This window comes from Mirounga leonina, unplaced genomic scaffold, assembly GCF_011800145.1.
Source record: "Mirounga leonina isolate KUSES-001 unplaced genomic scaffold, KU_Mleo_1.0 Mir_94, whole genome shotgun sequence".
In the NCBI taxonomy this organism is placed as follows: Eukaryota; Metazoa; Chordata; class Mammalia; order Carnivora; family Phocidae; genus Mirounga; species Mirounga leonina.
The window spans coordinates 32,478,551-32,491,584 of NW_023270855.1; the positions used below are offsets into that span (position 1 = coordinate 32,478,551).

The 13,034-nt window shown below is 39.4% G+C and overlaps 1 long non-coding RNA gene across 1 annotated transcript in view; it reads left to right on the forward strand.

Moving 5' to 3' along the window:
• LOC118005235 overlaps positions 1–13,034 on the forward strand; it is a 31,053-nt gene that overhangs the window by 354 nt on the left and 17,665 nt on the right. The window contains exons 2-3 of the long non-coding RNA XR_004677787.1: positions 213–339; positions 1,655–1,929. This is a non-coding gene — a long non-coding RNA (uncharacterized LOC118005235). The remainder of the gene's footprint in view (positions 1–212; positions 340–1,654; positions 1,930–13,034) is intronic.

Here is a 13,034-nt window from a genome sequence, read left to right on the forward strand (position 1 = left end):
AGGAGAACAAAAGTATCCTCTTAGAGTGAGTACTCAGAATCCTATTGAAAATATGAAGTCATGAGTTCAGGGTGACTAAAAATTAACTTGATTTTCAGCTCAGGATGTCAGAAAAAAAATCCAGGTTTGGTTACTGTATGTGGAATGTAGGTTATCAAACTATAATGAAAAACATCAGCCATATTTAACCAGCCTGATTTTTATTTCCCAAGGCCATGATAAGGAAGGCGACTGAAATTTAGTTTGCATAATTGTAAAGAAACCATGTTAACAAAAGAAGGAAGGCAGCTTATTCCACTGCTAAAAGAATCGATTCTTCTATCCAAATGAGAATGCCAGGTGAGAAATGGGGATTTACGTGGCTACCTTTCATCGGGATGATTTGATTTATGTAAGTAAGTTCTATACCTTTCCAGCTCTTAAATCCAGAGCGGTGCAGTTAAGCTGATGCATATCAGAGCTGACTCACTTTCTCATTCCAAGTTGATAATTTAAATGTTTACATTAAAGTTTCTATGTTAACTTTCAGGGTTTTAAAAATGAAGCAAGTTTCTGTTCTCCATCAGACTCAGAAGCAATGGGAATTAATGTGATATTGTCTTTAATGAAATGTAGTGGGGACCTGTGATTCATGTTGGTTCCCAATCCTTTCCTTCTCTTTAAAATGCCATAAAATGAAAAATACAACAGCTGTTTCATATTAAAGAGAAATGCAAATGTGCATTAATGTAGCTCCAGAAGTATTTTATATGTTCAGAGAATTTATTATTTATATGATTAGAATCAATCTAAGTTTTTCCCATTTAATAAAATGGCACTTATTTCAATGGCTTTGTCAGCGATTTAAGCCAAATACACAAAAAAGAATGGTCTGGGATCTAAGTCAAGGATATATTTCTTTTCCCTAAAAGTACAGAATAGACAATGAAAAATGTCTGATGCTGTTTGCCCAACAAAGATATGAAAGCACCACATTCTCCTTATACCTAGGTTAGTAGATTAACTAGTTTAACATATTAAATAGATTAACTAGTTTAACATACTAACATACTAAAAAAATTTCATCAGAAGGGTCAATTGTTTAGGCTGAGCTTTGTCACAGGGTGAACTGTGTTCAAACCCAGGTACCTCTTATGCTGGTAAATTGTGTTTGGAAAAGTCCTCCCGGCAAGCAGTAATACTTCCTCATTTTATACTCTTTCTATTGCCTATTTTGGTTGCAGATATAAATTATTTAAAACAGGAGAGGGTTCCCTTGCTAATTAATAGCAGGCTGACTAACCAGTTCCCATCAATGCCTGAGGGTTCATTCTATACACAACTTTCCAACCAGTATAACAGCCCACTTCCATGGTTTTGCTGGGTAATTTTAATCAGTCACTGTGTGTACCATGGAAACCCAAAAGCTGTGCACTTGGATGACCTTATTATCATTAGCAGCAAATTGGTTGTTGAGCAGGGAATTTTTCATCAGGAAAGACTATGTGATTTCATAAACTTGGGAATAGCCAAGTTGTATTTATTTTCTTTTTCTGACTATAATTTACAACTTAGGAAATGAGCACGTTTAGAGTGAAATTCACATTTTAATGAAGAGGGATATATCTGAAGTTTCTTTCTAACATAGCTTCTATATTCTTTTATTCTCTTCCAGGGAATAAGAGAATTGTCATCATTTAGAAATTTTCCCAGTGAATGAATGGGAGGAGTGTTCCATGACTTTTGCTTCTGACATTGGAAGTATTGAAAGTGGCCTCCTGGTGGTCAGGGGATCAAAAATTCTCTGGAATCATGGGGAAATAATTCAAATAGTTGCCCCTAAAAGAAGATCTTTCCACACCTATGGTGGAAGATGCACATTTTTGGTGCTAAGAAAAGCCAAATAACCTGCCGGAGACACAATCACTCACAAGAGCATACTTCAAACAGGTCAGTGGATATTAATTTTACAGCTCTGGTACAGCCCAGATGGTACTTTTTTATCAGGCATCCCCAAACTCCATATATTAAAACAGAACTGCCATTATTTTAGCCTCTCAGAGTTTAAAACTTTCTATATTACCTTTAATTTAATATGGAGCCAAGCTCTTATCTTATAAAAAATGCTCCTAGTGGGGAGATTCACTGCTCTTTCTTTTGTAACGGTAACTTCTCCAGAGAAGGCAGTAGTTTTGTCATAATTAGTCCCTTAACTTTTCAATAATCACTGAAAGCTCATCCTCCTTGTTGTTAGCAGCCATGTGATATGTATAACAATTTCTTTGTAATTCCGCAGTAGTGTTGCCAAATGGGATGATGACCTCATAGATAGTAAAGATGGTCTGTAGATGTGCAGCTAAGGATAGAGAGTGTGGTATAAATGTACAAACCTTCTTTTTTGCATGGCCCATGGGGGTAACTTCTACATTTGTTACACTAGCCTTGGTTCCCTGTGATGTATTTGGCCTTGTCTCTTGTGGGTGTCCCCAGGAAAACTTGTAAAGGATGTAAAATAAAATTTCAGCCTTCTCCTACCTTCCCTCTTTGACTACCTTTCTCTTTACTCATCCCCCATCTCACCCCAACACTTTAAAGAAACTAAGGCCAGCTGGAAGGTACTAAGAGAAGATGGTAGAAAGAGGGTATAGTAGATACTGTGGTGCTCTGCCCGGGGCTGCTTTCCAGGACCAACACATCCATCCTTCATCAGCAGAAAATGTCAGCTAATAAAGATTCCTAGATGCTTCCCTCACTGGGATAGTCCCTCAGCCTCAGCGAACTACCTCACCTAAGTTTATGCCCACTCCTGGGGAGTAGTCCACAATCAATGACAGGCCAGTGCTGGGATATAAAGATCTGGTTCCTTGGCCTCAAGCTGGACAACAATAGAGCTCCTGTAGGATTGGCTAAGGCCTCAGTTACAACCTCACTGCACATCAGCTTCTCTTCCTGCCCTATCCTGCCTTCCTTGCCTCCTTACAGGCATATCTCCTGGGAGCACGTCCCAATAAACTTTCTGCACCTAACTTTTCATCTTTAAGTATGTTTCTAATGAACCAAGTTTAAGATAGGGGGTTACCCAAAGTAGTCTGAGACTCTGTGTCTTAAGGAAGGGTAGTCAAATTATTCCCCAAAAAGGCAAGAATTACAACCAGGAAGACAAAGTGGGTTACATCCAAAAGGTAAACTATGGACTAAATTCAATAATCCAAAGCAAAATGAAATGAGATTTAAGATATAGGTAGAATTAAATGTTTCAGGGCAAATTCTAAGAGCAAAGGGAATACAGTATTTTATATCTGAATCTTGTCCTATCTGCTTAAATGAGCTGGTCCCCCATGGCATCTTCTGATTTCTCAGAAATCAGAACTAAACTAAATGCACTCAACTAAAATGCACTGTAATAAAACTCCAGTTTGAAGCTCTTATACACCTACCACACTGGTCATAACCATATCTACTATCTACACCAGAGAATGGGACCTTGCAAACATACTACTACCCACCACTCCTCTCCAGAGTTCCATTTGAAATTCCAAGGTTAAGTAGTCCATCTGTCTCTTATGTCTATACCCCAACCCTTACCTCTCTCATCACTGTTTTCCATAGTCCTGGCCATGAGTCAGATCCTCTGGACAGCTGTCATTCCCCTGCGCTCTGGAAGCTCAGTCCATTGCCAAGAAGGTACATTAGATTCTCAATAATGTTTACAGTACACAAAGATGGGTTTTTTCCTTGTGAGTTTGTTTTAAACATGGATATATTTTTCTCCCAGGAACTTTTTTCCCCTGCCCTCAACAGGAAGGAGATCCAGTATTTTCCTGCCTCCTAAGACCAAAAATAACTTTTACTTCTCTACTTCTAAGTTATAATGGCTAATATTGACTGGGCACCCACTGTGAGCTTGGCACTTTTCTGAGTGCTTTAATGCTTTATCTTGGGTAATATTGATAATGACCTTGGAAACAGTTATTATTGTTATCATCCCTATTTTGCAGATGAAGAAACAAAGGTACAGACCTAACTTTCCCAGGTCTACATGATCAGAAAGTGGTGGGGCCAGGATTCAAACCCAGCCAGTGCTCTCAAGCAATAAGCTCTTCTGCCTTGCCCCATTCCCAGCATCTACCAACATCTACTTCATCCTTCTCCAAATGTTGAAAATTTCCTTTCCACTCTGAATGCAGCCATCCATTCATGCAATATCAATAGCCCCCATAACACCAAAGCCCTTAGCCTCCTAGTATCTCACCCCTCATCTGTTTCAGTGGTATTCACTGTGGGCCTTAAATAATTGACTCCCAGGATCATCTTCTTCTCAAACCTTCAACTCTGAAATTTCCCTCTGACCACAACCATACATCTTCTACTTGTCCTGCTTCTTCATTCTTTCTAAACTACTCTCTGCATCACTCCTTTCTCTCCCAGTATGGCCCATCCCTTCTACCCTCAGTTTTACTTTCTTCCCTGATAAGCTCATGTTCCCTGTTTTCCTGTCAATCCCTCTTTTAGCAGCACCCGAAACTCCCTCATTTTCCTTTCATTGCACATCCAATGCCAATCTCCAATTTTGCTTGTGCTTATGGTTGTGGTTGTGGTTGCTTACCAGTGACTTCCCTCTAAGTAAAGGATAAACTCCAAATTCCTAAGCAAGACTTTCAAGGTATTCCATGGTCTTCTTCACCCTGTTCATCTCCCACCACTGCTCTCCACCAGGACTCAGTCAGTATCCTGTCCACATGGAGCATTGTCATTCCTTTCATAGCTCCCTGTCAGACATGCTCCTTCCTGTTCCCCTTCTGGTAAAAAGCAACAGGATAAGATGACTTCCTAGATGGATGATTAGGGGAAGGAGGAGAAAGAGGGGTGGGGACAGCAGTAGAGGAACAAATGTAAGATGACCTAGAAATGTTTGCTCTAAGCATCTGCAAAAATCAGGGTGTCATACTGAATGAGCATGCTCTAGGAGAGAAAGTGGATAATATAAAGGGTCCAAGTGGGCTTTCTCAGACCAGAGCTGTTGATGGAGCACCCATGTAAGAATACCATGAAAATAATAACTATCACAATTAAATGGTGATGCCCCCAACAATCATCTAAGTTTCACCATGATTATGTCCTAATGATTAGGCACGAAGTGTAGTTTATATGGATTAACAAAGCAAATACGTTGGGAATGTTATAGAATATAACTGCCATTCTGAGAGCTAACAAAATGAAGAAATGAACAGAACTTACCTACATAGCTGCAAGCTACTTAGAAATATGATAAAAATCCTTTTCTAAAATAAATGTAAAAATGAATAAATTAGTTATCTAACATTTCACTAATACTTTATGAGATGTACTTCCAAGTATTTGTCATGTTACTAGGAAATTTATTAGTGATTATTATAATGAACTTATCCATTATGGCTGATACTGTTATATATTAAAACCAAATTTACCTGAGTCATTAATTTTGGATACTTTTAAAAGTTCATTTATGTATACTGTCTCATTTAATTATCCATTATTTATCTTTAAAATGACTCCAATATCTTAGCTTTAGATCTTGTATATTTTGAAATTTTCATTTTCTAGAGAAACTATGGAAGTAAAAAGAAAAAAGGTAAGAACAAAGAACAACTAACAAAGTGGAAACATATTCTTTATGCCCTAGAAACCAGGAACCACATAGTCTTTACATATTGCAAGAATTCAGGCTTTACCATGTATCTATTTTTATCATGAAAAAAATGTTCCCACAGGAACTAAGTGTTTTTTTAAGTGCTATGTGGATTCTCTTACACCAGAAGCTTAGGAAACAGGATGCTAGTCATTCTTGCAGAAACAAGAACCACTTAACACTAAAGGCTCACAACATTATGACACAATAATTGGGCTAAGTTCAGGGGAACCCAGACAACAAACATATTGCTCACAAAATGACATATACTGCATAAGAGTGAAGATTTCATAAAGTTAATGACTGATATCGGAAAGTTGCTCAATCACATATTCCATCCATTGACAAATGAAGATCTAGCAAAGCTAGACCTGTTTACAATAGAAGAAAAAGCTTACAAGCATGGTGACAGAATAGGGATACCAGAAGAGAACAGTATGAATGTCAAATCATCAAGAGAGACCTTTGAGGACATTGATAAAGTCTACAATTTTGTGCTGCAAAATTCAGGTATAAAGTAAATGCTATCGGGCGCCTGGGTGGCTCAGTCGGTTAAGCGACTGCCTTCGGCTCAGGTCATGATCCTGGAGTCCCTGGATCGAGTCCCGCATCGGGCTCCCTGCTCGGCAGGGAGTCTGCTTCTCCCTCTGACTCTCCTCCCTCTCATGCTCTCTGTCTCTCATTCTCTCTCTTGCAAATAAATAAAATCTTTAAAAAATAAAAATAAAAAAAAAAGTAAATGCTATCATATCATTTTGCTACATAAAAATATCAACACCAGATTTAATCTCAGTAAATAACAATTAGTACTATTATTGTTATTATTATTATTATTGTCATTAAAGTAATGGGGGAATGAGGTCCATTTGACTCCTTAGCAGGGAGGACACCCCAGGAATAAATACTGAGACTTCACTGTCCCATTTTCAGATCTCCTGATGGGGCCTCCCCTTGGCTGAACTCAATCTGATCCCATAGGTATACATAGAGATCAGTTTCCTTAGGCCCAGAGACAAGTAGACAAGGGAGGACAGTGGATCTAGAGGGGCAAAGAGAAGATGTCCAGCACACACAATCACACATGCACACGTGCACACACACACACGTGTGTACATACACACAACCTGGGTTCTATTAGGCCAGATTCCAAAGTTCTAAGCCACTTAATTTATCTGAACAACAAATTCATTTTTGAGGCCCAGTACAGTTCTAGGTGCTGGAGGCACTGCCATGAACAACACTGACAGAGTCCCCACCATGGGCACCTATGACTTTCATGGACTCTTTCCACCATAAAAAATATTAAAAATTTTATTTTATGACTATATTTAAAAATCAGTTTAATCCAGCCTGGATTCCTTATTCCATGTTCACTGTTATTATTATTATCATTATTATATCCATTTTTCCTCTGATTTTTAAAGAAACTAAAACATTTTCATGGGCCCCCAAAAGTATCATGGGTCCAAGGCACTGTGCTTACTATATCCAATGGATAAGTTGACCAGCCCTGGTCTTTGTTACCATGGAAATTATATTCTAGTGGGAGAGACAATAACAAAATGTTACAAATAAAGCAAGGTGAAAATATCAGAAAAGTGCAGTGAAGACAACTGAACAGGATATCTTAGAAAGTGATCAGGGAAATGGGGCCGTATAGTCAGAGTGTCCATGGCAGGCTCCCTGAGGGGAGCACACGTGACATGAGAACCTCAATGACTAGAAGGAATCAATCTTCTTAAAGTCTGGAGGACCTGAAGTAGAAGCAGATGATGTAAAGGCCCTCAGGCCAGAAAGAACTTGGGGTTTCTGAGAAGAGTAAGAAGCCCAGTGAGGCTAAAGCATATCAAAAGATGGGAAGAGGGACAAGATGAAGGAGGTTGGCAGGGGCCAGGTCATACAAAGCCTTATAGGTAAGAATTTAGGTTTTACTTTCAGCTGGGGAGTTGCATGGCTTAATGTGGAGAATGGATTATAGGGAAAAGCAGAGAGACTGCAGTTACTGCAGGTCACCCAGGTGAGAGAAGAGGCTGCTTTGCATCAGACTTAAGAGTGGAGATGGGGAAAAAAGGATAATGGATATAAGATGTCCTTAGAATTTAGAGTCAAGAGGACTCAATGAATTGATGCAGGAGATGAAGAGCAGAGAGGACTCAAGGATGAACTAGGCTGGGGGTGGCAGGGTTGGCTTGAGAACCTGTGGGATGGGGGTGTCATTTACTAGCCCTGGCTTCTATAAACCCTGCCACTCCACTTACATTAGTAACCAATAAAATATATTACAATGACACAATATATTACAAAACACAAATTTGCAATGCTGTGATTCTTGTACATCTTCTCAGGAGCATGTTTATTGTGGAAACACACCAAATTTGTGAATTCATGTTATTTCCAGTGACATGGAAATACTGCTTTGGTCACCATACTTCTTGCTGCAGTGTTATCAACAAAACCTCGCCTCTTGATTCCTTATCTTGCCCTCTAACCAACTGTGGGTATTTGACTAGACAATACTTGCTTTTTGGACAAACCTGTCCCTCTAGAAGGACCTAATTGGTTCAAGATTAGCTGCCGCATTTTGTCCTCAAACAATCTTTTGGTCTGTCACACTGAATTTCTTTTCTGTGTTCCTGTTGAGAATTTACCATTTGGATTCCGAATCTTTTTTTACTCATTCACATACATATTAAAGCATCTGAATTTTCATCCAACTAGGTTACTAACCCATTAAGGAATGATAAATTCAAGTTTCTTTCTTATTCCCCTTATCTTCTCATTCTCTATACTTTCTCTGGGTGATCTCATGGATTCATTCCTTCTACAAATACTTGGCATTGTTTAGATGCAATGACAATGACAATAAGAGTTAGCATTCCCATAGTGCTCACAATGTGTCGCCAGCATTCATTTCATCTTCAAGATGATCCTGTAAGATAGATACTAATGTTATCTCCATGTTAAAAATGAAAAAAAAAAAAAAAAAAAACCCTGAAGGTTAAGGTATTACTAAGGAACTTAACCAGGGTCGCATAACTAGTGTCCTGTGAAGCCACAATTCAAACCCAGATAATGGGACGCCAGTACCCATGTGTTGCAACAACCCCCTAAACTGTCTCCTCTTTAGCTTTGGTCGTGCATCTGAATTACAGACCCAAATATCCTGTTTCTTAATTTCTATTTGGATGGCCCACAGGAAACTAAAACTCAAAGTACTCAAAACTTATCTTTCTCCCTACAGATGTTCCTCCCCCTCATAAGCCTCAATAAATGGTGTTTCATCCACCCAACCAAGCAAGCTAGAAGCTTTGAAGTCATTCTTGACTTTGCCCCAGGAAATTTTATCCCCAGCCAGCAGCCAATCATTGATAATGTCCTATCTCTTTTACCTTTTTGGTGTCTTTTAAATTTATTCATTTCCCTATCCTCACTATTCCAACTTCATTCTAGTCCTCACTCTTTGCTAACTGATTTTACTGCAGTAACCTCCTGTTCTGTGCCAATAGGAAGGGTCCATATCTATGCTGAAAAGACTCTGAGGCCATGATCAGGAGCGATGGAACTAGTGTTGTGGTTGATGGGTGATGTTAATGTTGTGGCTGTTTCGCGACGTCTGTCATGGGAACAATGGGCAGGTGGTGGCACTTGTACCAGGACTTGCCAGCCTTGCCTTAGCATTCTAACACAATACTTAATACATGGATGGGACGTAATAAATGATGCAGAATGAATGAAAAATGAATATGAATGTCTTATTGTCTCTGAGCACTAAGCACAAGTTAGTCAACAGTTGTGTATAGGGATGGATGCTCTTTGTTGCTAATGATAATAATAGAGCATTTCATTTCTACTAATCCAATCTAATTTAACAGTTTTCAAAAACTACTTGATTTGTGCCATATCTGTTAAGGCATGCCAAGTCTCTCGAGTTTCTCTCTCATCTCCACTTACCATCCCTGCCCCATACCACCATGTGCCCTATAGCTGGCTGTGGGTAGCCTGGTTATTTTAAATTTTTACAATCTACCCATGGAAAATTCTATGCACCCATTTTGTTATTTGTCCCCAGTAATAAAGCTGTTCCACTCATAATATGAACATATAACATACAGGAAGATCCAGTGACACGTAGAAATGCCAGCCTCTCGGTCCTTCAGAAGTTTAGATATGACTGCTATGTCACAGACTTTCACCTTGTCTTCGAGACTAATGTTTTCTTGGTCCCCATAGTCTAACCATTAACCTCTTGAATTATGTTTTGACCTTCTTAATAGGGTTTCTTTTTCTTTGTCTATCAGTCTACTCCCTCAACATGTCAGATATTTCCCCTGCATATGATGAATGTATTTAGCTGACTGCTTTATTTTTACTTCTCAGGCAAAGTGAGCTTTTTATATATTAAATTGTGTGGTAGATATAAAAAAGGTGTTATTTTTATTCTATATCCTTGTTCTTGATACAGTCAACAAGCACAGTCACTAATTCTCATTTAATTTATAAAGGTTACAGTGGTTTGTTGGGCTGCCTCCCTCAAGATTCAAGGAGCTTACTAATAATGCAGAGCTGCTGAACCATAGTATCTATTGGTCTGTAAAACTAAAGACATTTTAACATTTGCAGGACTCCAGTCTGCTGCAATTAATTCTGATCAGATGTCCACAGTCCAGAGTTATTATTAGCTGGAGAGTGTCAGAAAGCACTGGCCATTTTGAAGGTGAATCCTTGCAAGTGCACTTTGTTGTTGCCAAATAATTAGGAGTTAACATTCAAGTTAATATAAAAGATTGCAAATGGATAGGAAAAAGTGTTTCCACAATTAGTCAATTTTTTGCTGTTCTGGTTCTTCTTTTGCGGCAGAAACTCAACCTGCTTATATAATTCATATATGTCAAATAGCATAAGTGTTCTCAAGTTATAACTAACTCAGTTGGCTGGAAGGGAGCTTCAGATATTCAGGGAATGCATAAGCAAAGGATTAAATATGTCTAAATCTTTTTCTAACCAGGACATTGGAATCATGAGTAGCATCAGAAATGAGGTGTCAAGGCCCAAGATTTCAGACAGGATCTTCTCCCTGAAGTTTTTGGGGCAGAACAAGCTCAGAGATAATAGAGAGATTGAGTCCAATGACCAAGAACTGATAATCAGACAAAAGTTTGAAATGGGGCCATGTAGTGTCAGGCAAGTAAGGGACAAACACAGAAGCCACTGGATATTATTAGGCCAATGGATATGATCCTTTTTAGGATCCTTTATTCCCGTAAATTTTTATTAGTCACTTACAAGGTGGGTGGGGAGAGGGTCAGGGACACACAAGTCACAAAATGCCACAAGGAATTATTAAACCTATTCTACGCAAGGAAACTTAATAGTTGAAATAGCATATACAAAGCTGATTTCAATGCCAACTTGTTCTCAAGAAACATACAGACTGGTAGGGAGACAGTGGTGAACATAAAACATTACAGAAGAGCCACATGGGTCAAAAGGAAGCACATAGCATAATGAGGATTACAGCATTAGAATGATACCATCCTGGGTTCAGTTCTGAGTCTGGCACTAACTCTCTATATAACCTTAGGCCAAAACAAAACAAAACAGAAAACCAACCTGGAGCTAATTTCATGAGGTTGTTATAGGGGTTAAATGAGAGATGGAGGGGGAGAAAAAAAGGTATATATATATATATATATATATATATATATATATATATATATATATGCACTTTCTGTATCTATAATGGTTTGGGTAGCAGGCAGTAAGTACACATTCACTGATAGGTAGCAATAGTAGCAGCTGCAACCATGGTATAAGAGGTATGATTTGTAATGAAGTTGAAATATCAACAAAGCATCATTGGCAGCACACAGGCAGGAGAAACCTATTTAAACTAGAAAAATCTATAATGATATTTCACAATATCCAGTCTTCCCTGTCTCAGTAAATGCTAAATCCATTTGCACAGGCCAAAAATCTCAGTGTTATCTTTGGCTTCTCCTTCTGTCATTCCTCAAGCTCAACCATCAGCAAATCCTGTTGACTCTATCTTCAAATATATTAAGGATTCATTCACTGCTCCCTACCTCTCCCACTCCCCACCTCCTTCAAATTCCATCTCTCATCTGGATTCTTCAGTGGCCCCTGAGCTGGTCTCCCCACTTCTACCCTTTCCTCCTAACATCTGTTCTCAATGCAACAGTGACAAGCATCCTTTTTTTTTTAAGATTTTATTTATTTATTTGATAGAGAGAGACACAGCGAGGGAGGGAACACAAGGGGCAGAGGGAGAAGCAGTCCTACCACGGAGCAGGGAGCCTGATGTGGGGCTCAATCCCAGGACCCTGGGATCATGACCTGAGCCGAAGGCAGACACTTAATGACTGAGCCACCCAGGCGCCCCAACAAGGGTCCTTTTAAAAGGTGAGATCATTCTCCCCTGCTCAGAATCTTCCAAAGGTGTCCTTATGTTACAGAGAGTAAAACTCTAGGTCCTTATGATGCCTGCTAGGCTCTAGGGATTCAGCCCTCTGCTTTGTGTCTGTCCACATTCCCCATCACTCGCCCCCTCTCTAATTCTGTTCCTGACATGCTGATCTTGATGTTTCTTGACCATATCCACATGCTCCTGCTTCAGTCCTTTGCATTTTCTGTTTGTGTTAGTTTGGACCCTCCAAGAAGCAGATGCCAAGATGGGATTAGCTGAGCAAGAAATATACTGAGGGGAAATGTGGGTGAAGGATAAAAGGAATGGATGGAGAGAAGATGGGAAGGGCTTTTGACCACAGTGCCAATCTGACACCTGTAAGGGTGAGGAAAGAGGATTGTGCAGGAATGTTTCAGACTGCAATGCAATCCCAAAGGAGGTTCTGGCAAGGTGTCTCTGAGCCACAGTTGCTTGTCAGAGATATCCCCATCTCAAGGAATAGTCCTGAATTAGTACTCCATTCTGCTTAGTTACTGACTAGGAGAGGCTCAGGAGAAGTGTGGCCTCTATGTGAATGTGGTGGAGGGTCCAGAAGGGGGCAGCTAGACTGTAGTCAACTATGTTCCCTAGTAGGAGACCTATGTCCACCACACTGTTCCCTCTACCTAGAATGATTTTTTACCAGATATCAGCATAGTTAGCCTCCTCACTTCCTTTAGGTCTCTGGTCAAATGTTACCTTATCAGTGAGGCTCCCCTAACTATCCAAATAAAGCAGTACCCCCACCCTGGCACTCCCTAGCCACCTGACCCTGGTTTATTTTTCTCCATAGTGCTTCTCTCCATCTAAAATATTATATAGTAACTTGCTTGTTATCTCTCCTTCTACTAGAATATAAGGTTCATGAAGGCAGGACTTTGTTTTGTTTACTGCCATATTCCCAGTATTTAGAATAACACAAGT